Raw genomic sequence first — 25,887 nt, forward strand, 5'->3', positions numbered from 1 at the left:
CCTAATACTATTTAAATTAAATCATATCGCTAATTAAATTAAGGAGTCATTAGGTCTGAGGAATAGGATTAGCCTGTTTAGACTTCCATTTTTTGGATAATTTTTGGAATAAAAACGTGTAATGATCATAACATGACTAACGCAGAAATATTATATATAAAACTATATAGAAAACAATTCCAGTTTTATGTGAAATATAAATATTATATATGCATAAAATGAAATGCACCTAAATTTTTAGATGTGTAATTTTATGAGGGATAAAAGTAAATGAGTTTATTTACCATTTAAAATTTTTCTAAACTTTGCAAAAGAATATGTTGACTTTTCAATCAGAATAAACAGTAGTTTATAAAAAATCGATAAAAACATAAATAGCAGGCACTTTGAGAATAACTATATGGAATATTGTTATAATATGAGGGTAAGTAATGAATTGAGAGACTGGAATATTGTATGTGATATGATCTTAATTGTATAAAAGGAAAAATGTGTACTGTATTATTGTTTGTAATTCTGCACACATATACTTAAACATTATCTTACAAGATGAGTGATGAGTGTTACATGGATTGTACTGATGAACGCTGGGCATTCTGCATCCATGCTCATATATTAGATATAATTGAATGATTGTAAATAGATATAGGCTGAAATTATGCAAATCAAGTCAATAATATTGGATGTATTTCTAGAAAGTTGGGTTAAGATTTGAAATATTTATTTTGTTACTGTATTTCTAAATTTTTCACTATAATCAAGTATTACATTTTTATTTTAAAATTATAAAATATATATTCACAAGTTATTGTTACTGGAAAACTGCATATAACAGTACATAGAGAAGTGAAAAAGTATTATCCAAAATGATGCATACAAGGGAACCCAATTTTATAAAACTACATTTATGTAAATATAAACATGAACATTTAGAAATACATAAATGTAAAGTACAGAAATGAGACATTGCTAGGATGTTGGGTTTATGTTGCCATTTATTTCTACAACATAGTTCCTTCTTTTCTTCAAAACTTGCAAAAAGCATGGATGACTTTTCTAAAGGTTAGAGAAAACACTATTGTGAGATGATGCCCTCCTCCAGGCCTTTAGCTTCCAGGATTTCCTGACAACCCGGGAAATTTGCGGGACCTAATGTGGAGTTAACTAGTGCGGACTCACAAAGCCTAGGTAAAGTAGAAATGGAATTCCAGAGATGATGTCTAAGTTTGCAGTTTAGAGCTCAGATTGATTTCTGATTCGAAGAAGAAAGGCAAGTGCAGCAGTAGTGAGCAGGTTTCCCCGCAAACCAGGCAGCAGGCAGCCTGCTTTCCAGAAGCTTTGGACTAGGTGGCATTGTTTTCAGACCCGAAGGGTGGAAGAAAAGGCCATGTCGATGGGGGTGGGGTGAGGGAGTGCAGGCTTCTTGGCATTTCTGGAGCAACACTGTCCCCAAGAGGAACCTCTGACAAAGCATCAAGCCATGTGGGAGAACAGGATGAACCTGCAATACCAAAAAGAAAGGAATGCTTTGTTGGAAAGTCCAGGAGTCCTGAGAAAAGGCTCTTGAAGACAAAGCTGAAGATGATCCCGCTGATTACAGATGGGACAATTCGAGCATCAACAAGGATTATAATTTCAATGGCTCGAACCCCATTGAATATAAACACATGCTTAAAATCCACACGTTCACAACGACACAAATAAAGATGGCTCATTAGTCACCTTGGGAAGATGCTTGGGAAACAACTCTTTATATTGAAAACTGGTAAATACAGGGAAAGAATCAAGCACGTAACCTGTTTTTCTTATACTAGCCAAAAAGTTGGCTAGGGGAAATTCTCCTTTATAGATATATCAGGGCTAATAAATGAAGAAGGAATTAGAGATCAAAACATTCTATTTTTGTAATCCCTTGTGAATAAATGGATCTAGGCACTGCTCATCAATGACTGATGGCATCACAAAGAGAGAGAGAACCTACAGTATGTGCCTAATTATGGAGGCACGGGGCATCCTTATGAATATATATATATATATATGTATATATATATATATATATATATATATATATATATATATATATATTCAGGGTAATGTGAAGGCTGAATGATATTTAACAATATTTAGGAATTATTATTTTTTTAGCTGAGAAAATGTTATTAGGGTTAGATTTTCTAAAGAGTCCTTATCTTTCAAAAACACATACTGACATTTTCTACATGAAATAATATGATGTCTGGGATTTGCTTCAAAATATCTGAGGGTCCACTATGGGTGGGGTGGGATATAGATGAAATAAGATTAGCCACAAGTCCATAAAAGTTGGAGCTGGGTGATGGGTACGGAATGTTCATTTTGCTGCTTTCTAGACTTTTGTGTATGTTTCTCATTTGCCATAATAAAACTAAAATTTGATTTCTGGAATTATGCTTTTTACAAGTACAGTGCCCTTAATCGAGGGCTAGCGTTAAACATACACAACATACTACTTTAATTATATAATGTGTATACACAGATCTTGCGTGAAATGTGACTCGATGAAGTTTTAGATGTCCTAGTTTCATACAATCTTGAGTCATGTCACCACTGGCAGTCAATTCCCAAAGCCATGGCATCCACTTACTGTTAAGGAAACAGCAGTTCAAAACACAGTCAGAGGTTCTCAACTTGCCCTGAACCGTTTCATAGTTAATTACACATGTAGGAAATTCATGTGTTAACCACTTGTGAGAAATGAAGTTTCTATCTTCACTCAGCAGTGTTAGCTGTTAGCGTTACTTAAAACCCTTCAATGACTCCCTGCCAAATAGAAGACACACTCCTTCCTGTAACCTGTAAGCCTACCTACTTCTCCAGTCTCATCCCTCATCAAGTCTGTCTTGTACTATACACTCCGACAACAACTATAATCACAGTAGCCAACACTTCCTGAGTGCTTACTATGTGCCAGTCACTCAGTGTTTTACATACTTTCCACAAATTAGTCCATTCATCCTCACAACAATCCATGAGGTAGGTAGCATCATCCCCATTTTACAGATGAAGTAACTGAGGCACAGAGTGGTTGAATAACTTGCTCAGAGTCACACAGGAAATAAGCAACAGAACCAAGATTTGAACCCAGGCTATCTGGCTCCAGAAGCTCTTTTCAGTTCTCCTAGAAATGACATAGAATTCTAGGTCACCCATTTGCCCACACCCCATAGTTGGCCTGGAATTGTAGGCAAAAACTACTCATGTTTTTAAAAAGACATTGCTTGTAAGTCCCCTTCTCTCTATAGCAGTTCTGGTTCTCCCTTAGGTAGACAAGACTTTATGACTTCCCTCTCTTTTTGTTTTCTAAAACCAAAGAAAACTAACAAACAATTTAAGACATCATGGTTAGCAGAGTGGGCCAAAGTCAGGCTCTCAATATAGTTTTGCCTCCATAAAATTATGTTTCTACTCTGGAAAATTTCAAACATATAGAAAAGTAGAGAGAATAATATAATAAATCTCCATGCATTTATTATTCCATTTCAACAGTTATCAATTCACAGCCAATTTTGTTTCCTCTATAGTCTCCACCTACTTCCCCATCCCTACTGGATCATTCTGAAGCAAACCCAGGTAGCATACCATTTTACCCATAAATATTTCAAGATGTGGCTCTAAACTATAACTCTTTTGAACAAGTTAGCCATACATCATTATCATATCTCAAAAATTCAACAATAATTCTTTAGTATCAATTAGCTAGTCAGTTACTCCCTCTGTTTATTCTCCAGCTTTCAGAATAATGTTCTGGTTTACCAGCATCCTCCAAAGGTGGCCAATTATATTTTTTAGCCTCATTATGATCTCATGGATAGTTCATGTATTTCAATCCATTGCAGTTATTCTTTTTGATGCTCAAATCACTCCATCTTTGGCCAGTGAGGGCCTTTTAAGCTTGGTTGATGTGACCCCAGTAATCTTACATAACTTCCTCACGTTAGGGCATAACAAGACTTTTAAAATAGAATATAATTATATCACATAATAATTATTATATTTACATGGCTTCAAATACAAAAATAATATGGTATATTCAGATCTAGCTTCTCTCCATCTCCACCCCTTTCTTCCCTCCCTCCCTCTTCCCATAGGAAACCATTTTATCTTCCCTTTTTGACTTAAAAAACAAACAGCTATTTATATATTTTTAAATTTTATCCTTCCATTAAAAATATGTAGTTAGCTACTTTTTATATTTAAAAACAACTTCCTAGCAATGGAATTCTTGGATCAAAACATGTATAAATCGAAAACTTGGATAAATATTGCCAAACTTCCTCCAAAACTCTTGTTTAATTTTATACTTCCACCTACTGTATATTATCACATTTCCTTATACGCTTGTCTACACTGGATATTAGAAAACATAAATTTTTATCAATCTGAAAAGTGAAAATTATATTTCATTGTTTGGTTAGATTTTCTTATGAATGAAATTGAGCATATTTTCACATATTAATTGGCTATTTATCTTTCTTTTTTGTGAACTTTCTATTCACGTCTTTTGTCTGTTTTCTATCCATTTTTTATCTTTTCTTATTGATTTATAAATTAAAGAAATTAGCCCTTTCCTTTGGGTTCTGGACCCAATTCCATTGTGGGGAGGGAGGGTTTCCTCACACATCAAACAAGCGATTCACTGACACCAGCTGGTTGTCCCACAATTCAACTCAATTCTGACACTATCTACCGAGAGATAGCATCCGATTCCACAGGTTAAGGGCTCAGACCAAGACTGCCCCCCATGCCAACTTCAGACACTAATTACCAGACCAGGTTATCAACAATGTTTCTGATCGACTGGCTATAAATTGGAGATTCCCACAACCCCCAACTTGGGTTTGATTAATTTGTTAAAGTGGCTCACAGAACTTAGAGAAACATTCACTTACTAGATTACCTCTTTATTGTAAAATGATATAATACAGGTACAGCCAGATGGAAGAGAGAGGGCAAGATTTGGGAAAAGGGCACAGAGGTTCCATGCTCTGATTGCACCGCTCTCCCCAAATTTCCTCGTGTTTACCAAATCGGAAACTCTCCAAACCCCATCCTTTTTGGTGGGAATGTTATGGAGGCTTCATTACCGAGGCATGACTAATGAGATCACTGGCCTTCGGTGATTGAACTCAATCTCTCCAGCCCCTCTCCCATCTCCGGAGGCCAAGGGGTGGGAAAGTTCCAAGTCTCTAATCACTTGGTTGGTTTCCCCTGGCAACCAACCCCGAGCCTTAGAGATTTCCAAAATCACTTCCTTAACATAACAAGAGGTACCTTTATCACTCCATCACTCAGGAAATTCCAAGGGTTTCGGTAGCTGTGAGCCAGGAACTGTGGACAAAGACCAAATATAAATGTGTAAGAGAAATATAAATCACAATACTGCACCCTTTGTCTTTCAAGTATTGAAAATATTTCCCACAGTTTATCATTTTCCTATTGATTTTGTTTTGGGTATATTTAGGAACTTTTCAACTATATCTTGTAAATTCTATCTTAAACTATGGTTTTGCTCTGAGATCAGATTTAGCTATATCTTATACATTTTGATACGTAACATTTGCATTACAGAAAGATTTTTTTCAATATTATTACTCTAGATGGTCTGCAAATTTTGGTTTATTTATACATTGATGTAAGAGTAGCTTAGGAGAGATATTAAATTTTTTTTCTAAGCTATTGGAGTTTTGAGATTTTTGTTTTTATTTAAAAGAAATCGAAGTTTATTGCATTATGGTCAGAGAATACGGTGTGTATCCATTCTTCTTTTTGGAATTTATTGAACTTTTGTGTCCTACTATAAGGGTCAATGATTATTAATGTTCCATAGTCACCGACAAGATGTATTCATGGATATAAGAAAATAAGCTTGCTAGAGCTTTATGAATTATACTATTTTGCTGTGTCTACTAGGTCTATCCTAGGCTGACAAAGGTTAAGTTAAAATCTGCTGCTGTTGTGTTTCCATTATCTATTTCTCGCATTTCCTGGAGGTTATACTTTTTTTTTTTAATTTATTGGGGTGACAATTGTTAGTAAAATTACATAGATTTCAGGTGTGCAATTCTGTATCACATCATCTATAAATTACATTGTGTGTTCACCACCCAGAGTCAGTTCTCCTTCCATCACCATATATTTAATCCCCCTTATCCTCATCTCCCAACCCCCAACCCCCTTGCATCTTGCCATTTTCTTATTTAGTACATTCAGATTTATGACAGTTATAGCGTTGTTATGAACTGTTCCCTTTAGCACTGTAAGTGCTCGTGGAGTCATTCTGGATCTCCAGTGTTAAATTTTAAACAATGTCATACTTTGCTTTCTGGCCATAACATGTTTTCAGTTAGTGTTCATTTGTGCACTCCTTTTCTTTAGGCTTCCAAGAATCCAACTACTGCAAATATAAACACATTATTAGTGCTGGAGGTTTGTTACAAGGATTCATGAGACTATGGTAAGATCGGGAATATTCTTTTTTTCCCTTTTTTTTTCTTTTTGCTAATAATAGATAACATTTATTGATGTGATAGCATTACAAAAACTGATTGAGGGATATGCCATTAGTATCATTCCTACTTCACAGATAAGATAATCTTATCCTTGAGGTAAGGTGCAGAGATGTTTACCTGACAAAACAGGAAGATCCAGAATTTGAACCTAGAACAATGTAACCACAAAGTCCCAGATGTTACACACCTGCACTTCAGGAATCTTCTTATCGGTTTATCATCCACCCAGTGATTTGGAATTCCGTCACTTCCAAAGCTGATCGCTTAGAGCAGCCTCAGAATAACTCAGCATCGCTGGGAAATCACCCACATTCATACAGCCCTTAGTTCAGTCCTCTGTTCCCTGACCATTTATATTTAATGCTGGTTGTCTTTTTTTCCAGAACTAACTGAGCCAGACATCATGAAAAAGGACTTTAATTACATTAAATTGTTCAATCTATTGAACAATTTGGTGAGAATATTATCATCATCATAACTTTTACAGATGATGAAACCAAGACTTAGAGCATTAATTTCATCAAGGGTAAACATTCATTTAAAACAGTCTTCAAGGGGGCCGGCCCGGTGGCTCAGGCAGTTAGAGCTCCATGCTCCTAACTCCGAAGGCTGCCGGTTCAATTCCCGCATGGGCCAGTGGGCTCTCAACCACAAGGTTGCCAGTTCAATTCCTTGAGTCCCACAAGGGATGGTGGGCTCTGCCCCCTGCAACTAAGATTGAACACAGCACCTTGAGCTGAGCTGCCACTGAGCTCCTGGATGGTTCAGTTGGTTGGAGTGCGTCTTCTCAACCACAAGGTTGCCGACTCCCGCAAGGGATGGTGGGCTGTGTCCCCTGCAACTAGTAATGGCAACTGGACCTGGAGCTGAGCTGCGCCCTCCACAACTAAGACTGAAAGGACAACAACTTGACTTGGAAAAAAGACTTGGAAAAAAGTCCTGGAAGTACACACTGTTCCCCAATAAAGTCCTTCCCCTTCCCCAATAAAATCTTTAAAAAAATAAAAAATAAAAAAAATAAAACAGTCTTCAAATATTTAATAAGAGTTTCAGATCCAGAAGTGAAATCCAGCTTGAACTTCAAATTGTCCAAAGCCCATTCACTCAACTGATGTCCACCATGCCTCCCTCTCATGTCACTTCCCAAAGAGAGGCTTTAATCACAGCTACACAATATGGGTGCCTCTATTGGCACGGGTTATCAGTCTGTTTCCATGTAGGGCTGCCGCCTGCTAACCCATCAACTTCTGGTCTTGTCAGCTGGGGCTGACACAGGTTAATTAGCATGTTTTTAGGTAGACAGGGAGGTCCCTGGTGGAATTAACAAATGACAGCCATATTCTGAAACTCCAGGTTTTGAAATCACTCCTTCGCTCCAGGACATAATGTAACAACACCTTGAGATTAATCATAAAGGTCCTTTTGGCCTGACAAACAGATCTGATAGATAGGAATGGGTTATTTTGCTAATTCCTTCAGGATGGGCAAGCAGAACAAACCTGGTAGACAAATTCCATTAAAAGGCGCCAGCTGGGGCGGCCGGATGGCTCAGTTGGTTAGAGCACAAGCCCTTAACAACAAGGTTGCTGTCATGTAGGGTGTCAGGCGGGGTCTCTGGTCCCGCTCCCCATATAAGAACTCAGGACACAGTGAGGAACACCCACGGAGCCATAGATGGGGGGGTCGTACCACTATAGTCTCGCTGGCAGCTGGGTTGGAGACACAGGAAGCAGGAGCCACACTATCCGCAACCTACCGTCCACTTCTCTCTGCCAGCCAACCTCACTGCTAGCTGCAATCCGCCATGCTAACTGCAATCTGCTCTTGCAGGCTCAGCCACCATCTCCTTGCTAGCCCCCATTTTCTGCTAGCGTAGCCACGAGAGTTATATTAGTGGCCAGTGGCTCACTGGTTACAGCTGACGGCCAACTAGCCACAGCTGATGGCCATCCAATCACAGTTGATGGCCATTTACTACCTGAGTGAGCACCTTTCCACGTGAGGCTGAGAGCCTGGAAACTGCACTCCTGGCTCTGTCCCCACAGCTGCAGGTTTAATTCCCGCGTGGGATGGTGGGCTGCACCCCCTACAACTAAGATTGAAAACAGCGACTGGACTTGGAGCTGAGCTGTGCCCTCCATAACTAGATTGAAGGACAATGACTTGCAGCTGATGGGCCCTGGAGAAACACACTGTTCCCCAATATTCTCCAATAAAAAAAATTTCCTTAAAAGAAAAGGCACCAGCTCTCCTCCCCCAAACAGGCAAGGGAAGGTATAAAAATAAGAGCTTTTGCCTCAGTCACTGGGCACCCCCATTTGGGACTCCCGCTCGGGAGCTCTGACGCTTTGCTTTCAATAAACTATCCTCTTTGTAAAACTCTTTGCCTCTCCTGGGTCCGTGTTTCCATTCTTTGGTCTCACGAGACACGATCCCAGCCCTCACTGACTCACTCACAAGTCCCCTACATCACTTGGGGACTCACAGAGAAATACTCCTACATCAGGGCCAAGGTGGCAGGAAGGTTCTTAATCCACAGGGAAAGAGCCATTGTAATCTGGACCACAAGCACCAAATGGGACCTCCTGCTTCCCAGGAAGCAACGTAATTGGCAGCCATTTCAAGACTTCCAGAATCTGGTATGGAGCTTGTGCAGGAAAGAGTTAACAGCAGGCCTGAGACTTGTCCTTAGAAAGGCCTACTTGCAAGGTTGGCCCTTGCAAGTGTTATGGACTGAATTGTAGCCCCCTCCCCAAATGTATATGTTAAAGCCCTAACCCTCCAAAGTGACTATATTTGAGGATGGGGACTTTAAGGGGGAAATTAAGGTTAAATAAGGTCATAAGGGCGTGGCCCTAACCTAACACCATGTTTCCCCGAAAATAAGACCTAACCGGAAAATAAGCCCTAGCATGATTTTTCAGGATGACTCCCCCTGAACATAGGCCCTAACGTGTCTTTTGGAGCAAAACTTAATATAAGACCTGGTCTTATTTTCGGGGAAGCACGGTAGGACTTGTCCTTATTAGAAGAGGAAGAGACCCCACAGCTCTCTCTCTCTGTCCACGGAGGCACAGAAGGAAGGCCATGTGAGCACACAGTGAGAAGGCAGCCATCTATAAACCAGAGAGTCCTCACCAGAAACCAATCCTAGTGGCACTCTGATCCTGGATTTCTAGCCTCCAGAACTGTGAGAAAACAAATTGCTGCCGTTTAAGCCACCCAGTCTGTGGCATCTTGTATGACAGCCTGAGCTAATACAGCTGGCATCTGGGAACTCAGATTTTGCGAGGGTTCCCACCACTCTCTAAATGATGAGCGGCTCACTGTACCTAAACTTTGTACAAACACTGTGGTTTATGCTGACTGAACACCTGCTTTCCTTCTGGGGCTCTAGGACTTTGGCACACGCTAGCCAAAGCGTGCCTATGTGACCGGCCCCCGATACATCTTGGACTCTTTGGCTCAGGCAAGTTTCCCTGTAGACAATATTTTAAATGTGTTGCCACAGTTCATTGCTGGAGGAATTAAGTGTGTCCTGTATGAAACGTCATAGAAGCTTCTTCCTGGTTCCCTCCAGACTTTGCCTGTGTGCCTTTTCCCATTGCTGATTGTGTTTTGTGTCCTTCCACTATAATAGATCATAGCTGTATGACTACATGGAATCCTGTGAGTCCTCAGAGCAAGTCATCAAATCTGAGGGTGGTCTTGGGGACACCCAACCCAGAGCCTCTCCTACAGAGTACCATGCCATCATTCTAAAAGCCACTCTGTTCATTGCTTTACTGTCCGTATTGCTGCCAGCAACTGGGGGCAGGATCCTTGCCTTAATCACCATTGTATTCCCAGCGCCTGGCACAGAAGAGGCTCCCAGTAAATGTCTGCTGAGTTTTTTTTTCCTTGGCTTAAAACAACAGAAATTTATTCTCTAACAGTTCTAGAAGCTAGAAGTCTGAAACGAAGTTGTTGGCAGGGCCATGCTCCCTCTGAAACCTATAGGGGAGGATCCTCTCTTGCTTCTTCCAGCCTCTGGTGGTTGCCAACAATCCTTGGTGGTCCATAGCTTGCAGACACATAACTCTAATTTCTGCCTCCATGGTTACATGGCATTCTCCCTGTGTGTGTCTCTGTCTCTTTTCATAAGGATACCAGTGAGTGGATTTAGGGCCTACCCTAATCTTGTATGACCTTACCTTAACTTACATCTTAATTAGATCTACAAAGACCTGATTTCCAAATAAGGTCACATTCACAGGTACCAGGGGTTAGGACTTAAACATGTCTTTTTGGGGGACATAATTCAACCCACAACAGTCTGTTTCAGATGTATCAAAATGCCTCATTGTTCAATGATTATTGACAATAACTTCTAATTTTCACTGAGCACTTACTATGTTGTTGGCACTGTGCTAAGTATTTTATATGCATTATCTCATGTGACTGTCTCTACAATATAGACACTATTATTATCCTCATGTTACTGTAGAGGAAACAGGCCCAGAGAGGTGAAGCAACTGGCTCGGTATTTCATGGCAGATTATAATCTCCAGAAATGGTCACAGCAATATTTCAGGTCCCTCGTGCCTTTCCAGAACTTGTTGCTCCCCATGAAGAAGCAGAATATATTTTTTCTCCATCTGACCTTGGGGAGGACCTTGTGACCGTCTCAATGAATAGGATTTGGGGGGAAGAGATGCTACATCACTTCCAAAACTAGGTCAGGAAAGGTGATGCAACTTCCACCTTTCTCTTTCAGGATGCTTGGCCTTGGAACCCAGCCACCATGCTATGAGGAAGCATGGAGATGCCCACATAGAGACGAACTGAGGCCCAGGCTACAACCACCATCAGTCGCCACACACGAGTGAGGGACCCTTTAGATAATCAAGCCCCTGGCCTTTGATCTTCCAGCTGAGGCCCCAGATATGGAGGGGCAGAGACAAGCCATCATTGCTGACACATTCTGTCTGAATTCCAGACCTATATCATACAACCGTGAAGTTCAGGTGTAGTTCGACTTTAGACAAGGCTGGATCCAAGGGCTCAGATAATAATACCACCAACATTCAGAATCCCCACATGCCTCAGCTTTACCTTCTCTGTGTTGTCTTCATTTTCCAGCTCTTCTTGGGCTTCCCTGGCAACCTCTGATTCTCCATATCAAGTGATTTTTTTTAAATTAAAGTTTATTGGGGTGACAATTGTTAGTAAAGTTACATAGGTGTCAGGTGTCCAATTCTGTAATATATTATCTATATATCACATTGTGTGTTCATCACCCAGAGTCAGTTCTCTTTTTTTTTTTTTTAAAGATTTTATTGGAGAAGGGGAACAGGACTTTATTGGGGAACAGTGTGTACTTCCAGGACTTTTTTCCAAGTCAAGTTGTTGTCCTTTCAATCTTAGCTGTGGAGGATGCCGTTCAGCTTCAAGTTATTGTCCTTTCAGTCTTAGTTGGAGGGCGCAGCTCAGCTCCAGGTCCAGTTGCCGTTGCTAGTTGCAGGGGGCGCAGCACACCATCCCTTGTGGGAGTTGAACTGGCAACCTTGTGGTTGAGAGGATGCGCTCCAACCAACTGAGCCATCCGGGAGCTCAATGCAGCTCAGCTCAAGGTGCCGAGTTCAATCTTAGTTGCAGGGGGCGGAGCCCACCATCCCTTGCGGGACTCAAGGAGTTGAACCGGCAACCTTGTGGTTGAGCGCCCACTGGCCCATGTGGGAATCAAACCGGCAGCCTTCGGAGTTAGCAGCATGGAGCTCTAACCGCCTGAGCCACCGGGCTGGCCCCGAGTCAGTTCTCTTTTCATCACCATATATTTCATCCCTTATCAAGTGATGTTTTTGAGATTCATTCACATTATAGCATACATTAACACTTCATTCCTTTTTATGGCTGAATACTATTCCATCATAGGGATAGACCACATTTTATTTATGTATTCATCAGTTGAAGCACCTCCTTAAATTTTGCGCTCTAGATGCTATGTTCATCTCATCCTAGCCCTGGGAGGTGATTCCAAGGAGCAGTAAAGCCTAAAGTGGGTATTCCTGATGATGGGCAGGTGGCTCTCCTCCAGCCCCTGATGCAGGGACCATGGCTCCTGACATCTCTTGGCTCCACCTTCTCCACCAACCTGCATAAGAGCTCTGCTGAGTCTTTGAGTCAGTGGAAAGCAACCACTGTACAAAAACATACACAACCACTTAGCCAGATTAGCTGGGAGTAAAACAAGAATAAACTCTTTGCAAGTTTTAATTATAATTTTTTAATTATAGTTTTTAAATGCAATTCATATTTTAAATATAACCAATTACTCATGGTTACTGAGAATTATTGAATAGTTCTTTGGGGGGCTTTTAAAATGACATACTTGTAATTAGCACAACTTCTATACATATGGTAGCCGTTGACAAACTTAAACAAGATCTTTCCACTTCAGAAGGCTAAATATAGTCCCCATGTTTTCATCACTTCACCCCACCCTTGAACTGGAGACCTGATTTTTTAAGTTTTACCGAACAATTTTAACCAATAGTGTTTGTACTAGTTATCTTTTGTTGTATAACAAGTTATCCCCAAAACTTCGTGGCTTGAAACCACAAACATTTATTATCTCACACATTTTTGAAGGGCCAGGAGTCCAGGAGCGCCTTAGTTGGGTGGTTCTCGCTCCAGCTCTTGCACGAGTGGCGACTAGGATGGCGTTTGGGGCTGTTGTCTCACCTGAAGCCTCATTTGGGTAGGAGGGTCTGCTTCCAAGCTTACGGACACAGCTGTTGGCAGGAAGCCTTGGCTCCTCACCACATGGGCCCCTCCATAGGGCTGCTTGATATGTCCTCACGACATGGCAGCTGGCTTCCCCCAGAGCACGTGGTCTAAGAGAGAGGTGGGGGGGAAGGAGGGAGGGAGGGAGGGAGAGAGGGAGAGAGAAAGCTTTGTTGCTTTTTATGAGCCAGTCTTGGCAGTTACACACTGTCACATCCCTAAATTCTGTTCATTAGAAGTGAGTCACTAAGTCTAGCCCACTCTCATGGGGAGGGGAATTAAGCACCATCTTTTAAATGCAGGAAGATCAAAGAATTCAGACATATTCTAAACCCAGCACACTGTTACAAGATAACGTTCTTGAATAAGTTCCTAATGAAAGATGACAGGGAACTTAGTGTACCTTGCCCCAAGCTACAAGCAGTTCAAGTAGGAACCCTGCTCCGGGCGCTGAACTGCAGGGGGCCGCATGCTTTGGTGCGCCTTCCTCAAAGTGGTCTGAAACTCCCTCTGGTGGTCGGGACTGGCTGGGGCCAGAAGTACTATTTGAGTGAGGTACCCCAAGTCTGGATCAGGACCCACGTGGGCCCTGATCCCCACTTCTCCTTTTTGATGTTCTCTCTTACCCTCTGTCCTGTGTATGGGGTCAGACAGATCCCCTGATGAACTCTGGTACTTATACATATGGGGCTATCTAGGGGCTCCGTGGCTAGCTCCAGGGGGGTGACCTTGCAAGTGGATTGCGCCCACTGGCTGGTGTGGCTTTCTTTCACAGGATCTCATGAGACGGGAATCAGTAGGGTGGTGACATGCTGATTTTGAGTGACTCATTCATGTAGTTTACAGGCCATTTTCAAAGCCCTAGGTCTGAACAAGCCACTGCCAACCTTTGGCTTTAAGCCGCATGTGTGGACTGTGTATCAGCTCTCACCTGTCAGTATTCCAACTGTGGGGCCGCCTCTAGTCTAGGGCACCCCAAAGTGGCAGAGGTGGTGACAGGCGCCTTTACCCTGTCTGTTCCTCTGCTGCTGGCAGCTAGGAGTCATTTCCTCCACAGGCTCTGCACCTTGTGTTAGGGAGTCCTCTGGTCCATGGCCACCTGCTTCAATGACTTCCGTGACTATCGCTCCACATCTCCAATGGGCTCACTTGGCTCATCCAGGTGGTGACATCATGCTCCCCCAGGTCAGTCTCAAGCCATGCCAGATGAATAATGGACACTCTCTGTACAAACTGGACTTCTCTTCTTACTTTGCCATGGGCCCCTTGCTTTCCTCCCCACTGGTGGTATGTGGAAGGCAGGGGTGCACTCACACTCGAAATAGATCTCATTCTAGGAATGCAGTGATTATTATTGAAAGAGTTCAAGAGAATACACAGTTACAAGATGTGTTTTTCTATATTTATGCTATAAAATTCCAAACAGGAAATTTCACATGACCAGAAAATAAAGTATTTTTCACATTTTCCTGCATACTTTGCTTAAGGCTTGCTTGCTTTCGTGGTCCTTATCAACAAAGCACCATAACAACTTCAGAAGTCATTAGAAGCCAGTATTTATGGGCAGCCCAATGGATGATACAGTGTTACAAGTAAGATGTAACCAGCATTAAATAAATGGTATTAGGGACCTATAGAGGCAAGAAGAACTATATTTTCCCAGTAAAAACAGGTTCTAAAGAGCCACGGCATTGTGAGTAACAATGGTGTTGCTACCTTCTTCAGGTGGGAGATGAACTTAGCCAGAAATGGCACATCTGACAATAAAGAACATAAATAAAGAACATAAGGAGATGGTTCCTGGACCTGAACAGGAAGAGATGGAGCCTGGACAACTACAAGGATTCCGCAGGTGCATTGATTAGACAGTAAACAAATACACAAGTACTACTCTGCACTGTTCTAAGTGTTCATCAATAAATCACAACAGCTCACATGGACCCATGATTCTGTAAAATATATTTTTTAAAGATTTTGTTGGGGAAGGGGAACAGGACTTTATTGGGGAACAGTGTGTACTTCCAGGACTTTTTTTTCCAAGTCAAGTTGTTGTCCTTTCAATCTTAGTTGTGGAGGGCACAGCTCAGCTCCAGGTCCAATTGCCGTTTTCTAGTTGCAGGGGGCGGAGCTCACCATCCCTTGGGGGAGTCGAACCAGCAACCTTGTGGTTGAGAGGACGCGCTCCAACCAACTGAGCCATCCGGGAGCTCAGTGGCAGCTCAGCTCAAGGTACCATGTTCAATCTTAGTTGCAGGGGGCGGAGCCCACCATCCCTTGCGGGACTCGAGGAATTGAACTGGCAACCTTGTGGTTGAGAGCCCACTGGCCCATGTGGGAATTGAACCGGCAGCCTTTGGAGTTAGGAGCATGGAGCTCCAACCGCCTGAGTCACCAGGCCGGCCCTGTAAAATATTTTTTAATTCAAATTGTTTATATAGACACAGGCCCTGCAAAAAATGTATGTCTAGGGCCCCACACACCTAGAGGCAGTGTGGCAGGCAGCCTCTAAGACAGTCCTGCATGATCCCACTTGCTGGTATTCATGCCCTTGTGTAATCTTCTCCCCTTGAGTGTGGCCTGGGTGTACTGACTCACTTCTAACAAATAGAATATGGCAGAAATGATGGGATATCACCTATGAGGTTAGTTTATAAAAAGACTGCAGCTTCCAACATAGATATGCATTCACTCCCCCGCCATTGGAACCCAGACAATAAGTAAAGAAATCCAGGCTATCCTGTTGGAAAGGCCACATGTAAAAGAGGCTCTGGAGATGAGAGGACACATGGAGAACTGAAACGCCTCAGCCAGCAGCCAGCAGCCAGCAGCAACCACCAGCCATGTGAGTGGCTTTCTTGGCAGTGGACCCTGAAGCCCCAGTCTAGCCTTCAGATGACTATAGCCCCAGATGCAACCTCATGAGAAACCCTGAGCCACAACTATCCAGCTAAGCTGCACACAGATTCCAGACCAACAGAAACTGAGATAATAAATGTTTGTGGTTTTAAGCCATTCCAGGAAAATTTTTTTAGACAAAATGTCTTTAAGATCAATGATTAAGGCTATTTTCAAAGAAGCCAGTAAACACCACATCTGATCTACAAAAAAGAATAATTGTTTTACAAAGAAAAAAATCTTGAGATATAATATATAATAATTCTAAGACATACTAAGTATATTAGTATACATAATACATATGTATTATGTATACATAATATATTAATATTAGCAAGTAAAGAGATTCTGTACGTTCTGGAGCAGGTTCTGAACATCTGTATTTTGATAAAACTTTATGGGTAAGTCTGATGTGCATTGAGAAACGCTGGCCTAGAAGATGCTAGATTTAAATTAAAGAAGTAAGGTTGTGACCAAGTAAACATTTACAATAATAACAGATTGTGGCTGATAATTCTATACTGCTGTTGTCTTATATCACCAGGCAAATTACCACCAGGACTGACAAATATAGTAAAACTCAACAGAAATATTTCATAAGAGTTTCGGTCAGTGTTTCCTTTGAGTTTCAACATACCGGGGATGCCAAAAAAAATGTATACACATTTTAAGAGATGTCAACACTTTGGTCAGTGTTGCTCAACCAGTTTACCATAATCAGAAGTATCTGGATGCTGATGGTAACCACTTTGAGCACCTCTTGTAATTGCATAAGTCAAACGTGACTTGTATTCATCTTTTGTTATCGGTATATATTAATATAGTTTTTTCCTTTTTTAAAATGTGTATACATATTTTTGGCACCCTCTGTACTATGAAAAGCAAGGGCACAAATCTCCAGGGACTTCCCATAAAGGATACATTTCTAAAATATTTATGTTAATAAATAACCCTGTAACCGTCCTAATGTAACCGAGGGAAGGCTGAGGGTCTCTTCTGATTTGCCAACTCTTCCCATTCAACTCATCAATAGTAACACATCAGACAAGTTGAATTATTTCTAGTATCTTTTTTTATAAAGCAAAAGAACAGGTCTTTGTGAATTTCCAGGGACCCTGTGTGGAATCTCAAAGATAGTTTTAGGTGCAAAAGAGATCCTGAAAGTTAATTTTATTTTGTTGCTTTTTTTTTCAATACTTAAGTCCCATTTGGGGGAAGACAAGAATAAAAAAATGCAGAAGAGACTTGGACATTTGATGAAGATAGGATCACAGGTGCCTGAGAAACAATATTGGTTACCTACTTAACCAAAGTGACAATAAAACATAAACATAGAAAGCCACATGATTGTAAAGACCGTAAGTGGGAAAACTTTGTTCTTTTATTTTTTTTTCCTTAAAAAATTAAGAACATAATAAAGTCCATATAAAGCACAGAAAATTTTTCTGGAAAAACAGAGTCTTTGCTGTCTAGGCAGATTAGAGAGGAAGTAAAAAATAATCATTCATGCTGTGGGCGATGGCAATGAACAGTAAACCAAGGAGATGAGCACACAAGTCCATCAAAATTGAACAAACTGTGATAGGAACACACCACACAGCTTCTTCCAAGACTCACATATTAGAGACCAAGGCTAATGAAATTCACTTTCCAAGTTTTGTCCTTCATTATTCTCTTTCATATTCTGGGACAAACTGGCACTTAACTTGAGGACAGATGTCAGGGGGCCCAGAAGGCCAGAACTAATTTCATAATAATACTAAGACATTAGTTATGTTAAACATGCAATGCATTCATCATTGCTATCATCAAATGAATCCACAAATATTTAAAATTTTTCGGTCTTAATTTCTAACCTGGCAAATATCAAAAGCTACCATTCACATAAATCAAAGCACTTTGGGGTTTTCAGTAAGTCCTAAGACTGTAAAAGAGGGGCGGGGGACCAAAACGTTTGTAAAACACTGCTTTTACTTTAGTACCTTGTAAAACAAAAGTAGTGCACAGTTGTATTTCTCTGTCACTACTGCTTCTCAATGTAGTTGCAAGCACTTATATTAATTGTAACTTTTTACTAAAGTAACTAACTTCTGTTTCACAGAGGAGAAGGGGTGGATAATCGTGAATTGCCTTATCTTAATGATATGAACCTGGATTCTTTAAAAGTCTCTAAGTTCGTTTCTGAGAGAAGAATCTTTTCAAGTATAGCACACTTAAAGTATTCAAAGTTCAGACACGCAGACACAGAGAGCTTAAATCTTCAGTTCATTGTTAGCCCCCAGTCAAGAGCCGCAAGAGGTGCCCATTAACAAACCGGCTGCCTTTTGGTCCCTTGCCCAACATGCATTCATTCATTCACAGAGCTCACCAAATAGTCAGATCATAAAACCAAAACCCCAATCCTTGCTGCCACCGATGGGCAATAACTTGGCTGCAAACAAACCAAAAATGAACATTTAACACAGCTGGATAGGCAGTGTGTCCTGGTGTCGTGCGGGGCGGCCTGCGGGGTCTCAGCTCCCGCTCCCCACATAAGAACACAGGATGTGGCTAGGTCAAAAAGGAACACCCACGGAGCCGTAGGTAGGGGAGTCATACCACTATGGTCTCACTAGAGGCTGGGTTCACACGACGACGTGCAACCTGCTGCCTGCTTTTCTGCCAACCAACCTACTCCCACTCCCCAGCCCAGCCGCGGCAGTTATATCAGTGGCCGATTGGCTAACCGGCCACAGCTGACAGCCATCTACTACCCGAGCCAGCACCTTTCCACGTGAGGCCGAGAGCCTGGAAACTGCACTCCTGGCTCTGTCCCCACACCTGGCCTCAGCTATTTTCCCTTATTTGACCCATGTGAGGAGCAGGGTGAGCTACAGCAGTAACATTTTCTTTTTCCTGCACTGTTTTTCTTGCCTGCTGCTAGAATAGCCCTTCTAAAATTCCACACTTCTCTCTTTGCACTCCTATCAAGAGTGGCTCCCTCCTTCCTGTTACCATATGGATCCAGTTGATTATTTCCTCAGTTTCCACACCAGCCCGTTGTCTGTCTCAATATGCATTGAGACCATGGCTCTCACTGTGTTACAATCATCACAAATGAGGCCAGGCGGGACGACTCTGAATCACTGGATGGATTCTAGGGGTCATTGGGAATGTCGGTTTCCTGAGGGCAGAGGTTCTCCTTGTTTTGTTCACTATTACATCCTGGCACAGTGCCTGGCACACTGTAAAGATTCAGTCAATATATGTCAGAAGAATAAATGAAATGACTCCCAAACGTTTAACTGAGTCTGGAGGAAACTGAGGCACAGATTGCAGGGGTGACTGGCTCAGGACCACGGATTAAGTAAAGGAGGAACTAGGATTTTACCTGGGTCCCCAGTTATTTACCAAGTGGCATCTGTTTCTTTTCATAGCCCCTTTCCTCATGCCTTTCTTGGCACTACCCAGAACCTTTTCAAGGAAGCACTCGCTGTGTAGCTGTCAGCTCCACAGGGAGGGCCTCAGCTCAGGAGAGCCACCTCCCTGAGGTCATGCCCTGCCTGGGCCAACCCACATGAGACTGAGCTGGGCAGCAGTACAAAGCCTGGTATTTCCTCCCAACAGGGAGTGTTCTGCCAGGCAATGCTTGCTCCGGAGCTGCCGGCTGGGCTGCCAAGATTTTGTGGGGCCTGCACTGCAGGTCAACCGTCCGTCTGCCCAACCCTGCTTCCTCCCACCTCCCTGCACAAGAATCAATCCCTAATAAACAAACATCTTATACCTCAAACTCCATCTCAAATTCTGCGTTCACAGAACCCACCTTGTGACATGGCTGTCCAGCAAAGGCCCAAATAAAATGCCCCAGTGATCCCAGGGACCTTAACACTGAATCCACCAGAAATGACACGAGCTGGGGAAGCAGCTGAGCGGAATGGCTACCTTGTTCATCAGCCAAATGTAGATATCTGACTACTAGTTGAAAGAGTCAATAAAACTCACCTGAGAAAATTGGAGGCGTGGCGCAAGGTGAAAGGTGCAGGAAGTGTGTGAACTTCGATGGCACACACGAGTTTCTGTGAAACTCAGCCTGGCAAACCACGTAGGTGGAATGCAGCATGAAAACACAGGGCTGGCTTTTATTCAGAACATGTTTCCATCTGGTTCTGAGAGAATAAAAAAGTCAAAACGCCCAAGAAAACAACAGATGGATGGCACTTTTCTGCATCTGGGAAATCAGTCCTCTAGGAGCTCCTGAAACATATAACATGCAGTGTAAAAAATAGTGTCGAACAGGTTGTTTTGCTTGAAAATATGAAGACTAGGAAGCGATGGTACTTGGCACTTGAATAATCTCTCTGATGGAAGAACGAGTAGTAGTGCTGTGTTGGGAGCTGACCAAATCAAGCCTGTCATGAAACGCTAGAGGATTGCTGTGAACAGACGGAGGAAACCGCCTTAGAGACCCTAGCAAAACCTCAGTGTGGTAGGAGGAGTTTGGTGGCCTCTTTTTTTTTTATAATTGTGTGCTATTTCTAATCATTATTACATCATGCTCTGAGATTATAGCCACTATAAGTTTTTTTCTTAATAACTTGAGGGTTTCTTGTGGTTCAGTAATTGAGCAGTGCACATCTTGTTTATTCAGATGAGACTGTGAGGTGGAATTTGACCATCAGTGACTTCTCCCTTTGAATAAGCATCTGAAGATGGACCTACGAGAAAAAAAAAACACAAACAAACAAGCTCATCGACACAGAGAACAGATTGGGGATTGCCAGAGGTGGGTGTGGGAGAGGGGGGTGAAATAGGTGAAAGGAGTCAAAAGGTACAAACTTCCAGTTATAAAATAAAAAAGTCATGGGGATGTAACGTATAACATAGTAACTATAGTTAATAACACTGGGTTGCGGATTGGAAAGTCCCTGACAGGGTACGTCTTAAAAGTTCTCATCACAAGAAAAGATACTCTAATTATGTGACATGATGGACGTTAACTAAATATATTATGGTGATCATTTCACACTATATATAAATATCAAATCACTCTGATGTATACCTGAAACTAATATAAACTATGTCAATTATACCTCAATAAAAAAAGCAAAAAAAATAAAAGAGATAGACCTAGGGTAGTCAAGTCACGATCTATGAGATCAAGATCACTCTTTGTAATAGGAGTGTCCAGGGGCATACCTGTGGCCACCCACATTCACTGCAAGAGAGAACACCCAAGGCTATTTTCCCACCCAGGGGTAGGAAAATAGGTAGACCGTGTGTCTACTTCCTCTATTTCCATTCATTATCCACTAACCCTAATTCATAGGCCTATTTAATTTTTTAACATCTGGTGTGGACACTGCTAAACTTGTTCCAACCATATGGATAAGATTTAGTTGGCAAGATTTAGTTGGTGGCCTTCTATTCCTTTAGCTAAAGGTTTGGTGTCTGGTGTATGGAATGTAGAAATTCATGACTGTTATATTTTCAACTGACACATGCCTGGGTCAGTGCTCTAAAACAGGAGTATGGATGGTGAAATTACTAATAAAAGCCCTTGTTTAAGGTCAGGCCAGAGGGACATTTGTAGTGGTAGCCTTATCAGAGGCCCAGTGGAAGGTAATACCACCTGAGGGGAATTGACAGTGGAAGAGTTAACAGGGACCATGGCTCAAAGTCAGATAAGAGGTATATTGATGGCAGAAGAGTTAATGCACAGGGTTCAATAATAGAATGAAAATCACTGGTGGTAGAATAAAGAGACCTAGATCTGAGGTCAGATAAGGGGCCAGGGTTTTAATTAGTTAACAATTGTTCTGTTTGAATACCTAGACAGAGAAGTATTGACATTTGAAGAGTTAGCAAATGCTGGAACTCAGAATAGAGAGGCATTCATGATATAATTGTTACAGAGGCCCTGGTTTAGGGTCAGAACAGAGAAATAGGGATGGGGACAATCAAATAACTATCTGGGTTTGAGGTCAGTCAAGAGGGGAATAGATTCTAGGATACTTACCAGAGCCTGGGGTTTGTGAATGGGGTGTGAACACTCAGATTCTAAGGGCACTGATGTTGGAAGAGATAACTTTAAAGTTCAACACAGACCCACAGGGCACTGGTGACTGAGCAGTTATCAGAGGATCAGGTTTGAAGTCAAACCAGGAGGGAGTTGATGGTGGTGTAGTTAACAGAGGACTGCATTTGTGGACAGCTCTGGAGTGGAGGAGTAGAAGTGTTTTGAAATAGTTTTGAAATGGCTGTGTTGGGTAATTAGACCAGTAGCTCTTTGAATAAGGGAAGAGTAAATAAGTCCTGGTTAAGAATCAAACAGATGAGAGAGCAAGGATAGTGGAAGAGCTTTGATTAGGGATGAGGATGACACTGAAGGTGGAATTGTCGACAATAAACGAGACCCTGGTTTGACAAGAGACCAGAAGGACATTGATGTTATAGTGGTTAATAGTGGATCGGCTCTGAAGTCAGACCAGTGGAGCATTGTGGTTTAAGAGTTAAAATGACCTGGATTCAAAGTCAGATCAGAGAGGATTGAAGGTTAAATAGTTAAAAAGAAGTCTAGGGGGAAGTTTAGGCCGGCCTCGTGGCTCAGGCAGTTAGAGCTCCATGCTCCTAACTCCGAAGGCTGCCGGTTCGATTCCCACATGGGCCAGTGGGCTCTCAACCACAAGGTTGCCAGTTCAAATCCTCGAGTCCCGCAAGGGATGGTAGGCAGCGCCCCCTGCAACTAAAATTGAACACAGCACCTTGAGTTAAGCTGCCAGATGGCTCAGTTGGTTGGAGTGCGTCCTCTCAACCACAAGGTTGTTGGTTCGACTCCCACAAGGCATGGTGGGCTGCGCCCCCTGCAACTAGCAACGGCAACTGGACCTGGAGCTGAGCTGCGCCCTCCACAACTAAGACTGAAAGGACAACAACTTGAAGCTGAATGGCACCCTCCACAACTACGATTGAAAGGACAACAACTTGATTTAGAAAAAAGTCCTGGAAGTACACACTGTTCCCCAATAAAGTCCTGTTCCCCTTCCCCAATAAAATCTTAAAAAAAAAAAAAGAAGTCTAAGTGCAACCAATGTGGCATTCTTGGATGAAGAATTAACAGAGGTCTAGGTTTGATTTGAGACTGGAGGGGCCTTTCAGTTAGACTATGAAATGAAGGCCTGGGTTCAAGGTCATGCCAAAGGAGCAGGGATGGTAGGATACTTAACAGAGACCCCTGTTTTGAAGGCAGACCAGAAAGCTACTGATGGTGGAGTTGTTAACAGAGGAGGTCAAACCAGAGACATACAGATCTTGGAATCGTTCAAAATCACATCAGGGGACCTTGATGTTAGAATGGTTAACAGAAATCTCCAGTCACAATCAGACCAGAGTGTCTATGATGGTGGAACAGTTTATAGAGATCTAGGTTTGAGGTCAGGGCAGAGCGGCACCAGTAATGGAATAGCTAACAAAAGCTCTGGGTTTTGGTTGGATGTGGAAGCTGTCATGTTGAATTAGTGAAGAGATGCCCATGTGAGAATTCAGATCAAAGGGGGTCTTGACGGAGTAAAAACTAACAGTCTAGATTTGATGTCAGACCAGAGATGCCTTGATAGAGTTCAAGAAGGACCAGTCAGAGCGGAAAGCAGTGACAGTGAGATGTTAACCAGAGACCCACGTTCAAAGTCAAACCAAAGAATAGTCAGCAGAATTTTCATTTCAAATAAGACCAGAGGGGTATTGATGGTGGGATAGTTTGTAGAAGCACAGGTTCCAGGTCAGAAGAGAATGGAAGTGATGATGGAATAGTTAACAGGAATATGGATCTGAGGTCTGCCCAGAGGGAATCAATGCTACAAGTATTACCAGTGCCCCAGGTTCAAGATCAGATCAAAAGGGTAGTTATAAAGGAATAGTAAATAGAGGCCAGGTTTGAAGGTAAGATCATAGGGGTACAGATAGTGGAATAGTTCACTGAGGTCAGGCCAGAGGAGCATCGAGTGTGGAACAGTTAACAGAGGCTCAAGTTCAAGTTTCAGAACAGAGGAGCATTGATAATGAGTTAACCGAGGTCTGGATTCAAGGGCAAAGATTTATTGATGGTGGAATCGTAAGTAGAATCACAGGATGGAGTTTAGACCACCATGACACGAATAGTGGAAAAGTTAAAAAGACTCAGGTTCAAAGTAAAATCATAGGTCTCGATGGTGGAAGCACTAACAGAAGCCCAGGTTTGAGGGTGGACTAGATGGATGCTGATAGCGGTAGAGTTAGAAGTGCCTGGGTTTGAGGTCACGCTAGCAAGGCATTGGTGGAAGAAAGGTTAAGAGATGACTACATTTGAGGTTAGACCAAAGAGACATGATTGTAGAATAGCTAGTTAACAGAGGCCTGGACTTAATGGCATTAATTGTACAACTGTCAATATAGAAGTGCAGATTGGAATTGACACCGTAAGGGCATTGATGATAAAATAATTAATAGAGGCCCAGATTCAAGGTCAGGACTGAGGTCCTCAAGGTTGGGATGGAGCAAAAGAACAGAATCCCAAATTCAAGGTCAGATCACAAGACAGTAGCTGATGGAATATTACACAGATGCCCTGGTTTGAAAATTGACCAGTAGTACACTGATGGGGTATTAATTAACAAAGGCCCGATTCAAGTTCAGATCAGAGAGGCTCTTGATGAAGTAGCTAAACACACAGGTTCAAAGTCAGACAAAGGGCATGGAACAGTTAATGGAGGCCTGAATTTGACGCAACACTAGAGTGCCATTGATGGCGGAATGGTTAAGTGTTCCAGATCTGATGTTAAACCAGAGGCACAGTGATAATGGACAAGTTCACAGAGGCCCAAGTTTGACTAATAAGATTATTTTTTATTATTTGTTCATTATTTATTTCGCCTTAGTCTGTAAATCAAGAAAAGGTATCATGAAGATGAAGTTAAAGCGAATGTCAACTCTTCCTCCTCAAAATTTCACAGGGAGGAAACCCCCAAAATCATATATGACAACATCCATGGTCAGCCATCTTGAATCCAGACTCAATAAAGAACATGGAGAGTGTGAAGAAAAGAAAGTATAAGAGAAAAATGAGGTTCTCCCAAATGATCTGGCCCATCCACTGACCTTTGTTGAATTGGAGCATCCTTTTGGTGTTGCAAACTGTGCACAAAAGACTTAACAAACTATGCCTGAACTGTTTTCCTTGGAAAGGCCTGCTTCAAGGCTGGCCCTTGGCTGGCATCTGGAAACTTAGACTTTGAAAGGGTTCTCATCACTCTCTAAATGTTAAGAGTAGCTCACTGTACCTAAACTGTTCATACAAGCACTGTGGTTTATGCTACACACCTACTTCCCTTCTGGGAGTCTGGAAGTTGGGTATGCGCCAGGCAGGGGCTGCCTATGTGATCAGCCACCAATAAAAACCCTGGGTGCTGAGTCTTTCACGAGCTTCCACTTGGCGACGTTTTGCACATGTTGTCACAACCAAAGACTGGGGGAATGAAATGAGTCCTGTGTGACACCAGTGGGAGACGATCCCTGGAAGCTTGTGCCTGGTCTCCCCCGGACTTCATCCTGTGGACCTTTTCCCTTTGCTGATTGATCTCTATCTTTTTGCTGGAAGAAATCATAGCCGTGTATACAACCATATGCTGAGACTGAGAGTCCTCCTAGCAAATCTTTGAGTCTGGGTGGT

General features: G+C 42.1%; 1 long non-coding RNA gene across 2 annotated transcripts; it reads right to left on the bottom strand.

Moving 5' to 3' along the window:
• Positions 1-989: 989 nt before the first annotated feature.
• Positions 990-20,607, bottom strand: LOC117027243 (uncharacterized). Of its 2 annotated transcripts, XR_004423886.1 has the most exons (4): positions 20,190-20,607; positions 13,272-13,423; positions 5,311-5,367; positions 990-1,501 (listed from the first exon to the last, which is right to left on the bottom strand). It is a non-coding gene; the product is annotated as an uncharacterized LOC117027243 (long non-coding RNA). The 2 variants fall into 2 exon arrangements; XR_004423887.1 differs by lacking the exon at positions 13,272-13,423.
• Between the last annotated feature and the right edge of the window lie 5,280 nt (positions 20,608-25,887).

The sequence above is a fragment of the Rhinolophus ferrumequinum genome, chromosome X, assembly GCF_004115265.2.
Source record: "Rhinolophus ferrumequinum isolate MPI-CBG mRhiFer1 chromosome X, mRhiFer1_v1.p, whole genome shotgun sequence".
Taxonomy (NCBI): domain Eukaryota; kingdom Metazoa; phylum Chordata; class Mammalia; order Chiroptera; family Rhinolophidae; genus Rhinolophus; species Rhinolophus ferrumequinum.